The 1,555-nt window shown below is 35.1% G+C and overlaps 1 protein-coding gene across 3 annotated transcripts in view; it reads left to right on the forward strand.

Moving 5' to 3' along the window:
- The window catches only part of CADPS2 (calcium dependent secretion activator 2), a 499,168-nt gene that overhangs the window by 148,630 nt on the left and 348,983 nt on the right, over positions 1-1,555 (forward strand). The window lies entirely within an intron of this gene.

Below are 1,555 nucleotides of genomic sequence, written 5' to 3' on the forward strand. Positions count from 1 at the left end.
CCATGAAGGCTATGTTAACCAGTTTGATGAAAATATTTCAAATTGTATATAAAACCAGCACATTGTACCCCATGACTGCACTAATGTACAGAGCTATGATTTAATAAAAAAAATATATATATATATAATTTTAAAGTTCCATGAGGTCTGAATCAAGGAAACTTTGTGACCGACTATGTTGTAATGGCCTGCTTTGTTTTTAATTGAATGAGACATACTAGGAAAAGTTATACATTAGGATGTCAGAACTGTGTGTTGAATAAACTGCACCATCTTGGGGAGGATTTATCATTTTGTATGCCATGGTGTGAATGTCCCCCTTGGTATGCTGAAATCCCAACCACCAGGATGGTATTAGGAACTGGAGAAATGATTAGGTCATGTCAGTGCATGCTCTTGAGTGGCGTTATGTTTTAGAAGAGGCCCGAGGAAAACCCTGTAGCATAGTGGCTCTTCCCTAGGAGAACACAGCAAAAAGGTACTGTCTGTGGGCCAGATGGTGGGCCCTCACCAGACACCAGATCTGCCTTGATCATGGAATTCAGCCTCCAGAACTGCACAAAATAAATTTCTGTTGTTCATAAGCTACCCAGTTTATGGTATTTTTCTATAATAGTCCAGATGAAGACAAGACACCATACATACCTTATCCAGACCTTACTGATCACATAAGAATATCAGCTTCTAGATTAAGATGCAACCATAACCCCATCTTTGAATCCCTGGGTATGTGAGAGATGTATTATAAAAGGAAATTTCTCTCTTTTCATCATTGCTCTAACCCTGGAACCCAGTATTGTGTACAGAGTAGGTTCTTGAAAATAGTTGAATGAATAAAGGAAAGAATCTATTGAGAAGATGGTTTTTGGATTGCACTAGAGGGAATATGAAAAGCAGTAGGACATGGCAGGTCCTTAATCATGCCACTGAGCCATCTTTATTACATCAAATCAAATACGGAAATGATTTTATGCAAATCAGTGAACTAGATCCTGTAGGAATACAAAGGAAAGTGGCAAAGTCTTACCTCAAAATCTTATAATTTGAGAAAGGGGGAGAAAAGTAAATTAACATTTTTTAAGTGCCTATAAATAATATGAGAAGGCAGTAAACAAATAACTTCCTAAGCAAGAATATAGAAAAATGAAAAAAAAGATAGAATAGTGCTTATATCTTAAAGGATATATGAGTATTTTTATGTAAAAATACATGTATATCTTTATGTACAGTTTCACTGTAAAATACGTTATAAACACAAAAATGTTTGAAAATACATTGTAATAGTTCATAGTAGAAAGAGCTCAATTTTGACTAATCAAGGAAGTTTCATAAGCATTGGAGGATTTGACTGCATCTCAGGGTGGGATTAGAAGGCACTCTGGGTTAGAGAGAAATTTGTTGCAGTGAGAAATTATTGCCTTAATTATTACTAATGATATGATATTCAAGCTTTCTTTGAGGTACCAAGGTATATAATATTGTGTAACGTTCTCTTGATAATGTCCATTTGGGGCTTATGAGTGTATATTAACATATCTTGAGAAAACAGCTATAA

Source organism: Otolemur garnettii, unplaced genomic scaffold (genome assembly GCF_000181295.1).
Source record: "Otolemur garnettii isolate 467f Iridium unplaced genomic scaffold, OtoGar3 scaffold00037, whole genome shotgun sequence".
NCBI classification, from domain to species: domain Eukaryota; kingdom Metazoa; phylum Chordata; class Mammalia; order Primates; family Galagidae; genus Otolemur; species Otolemur garnettii.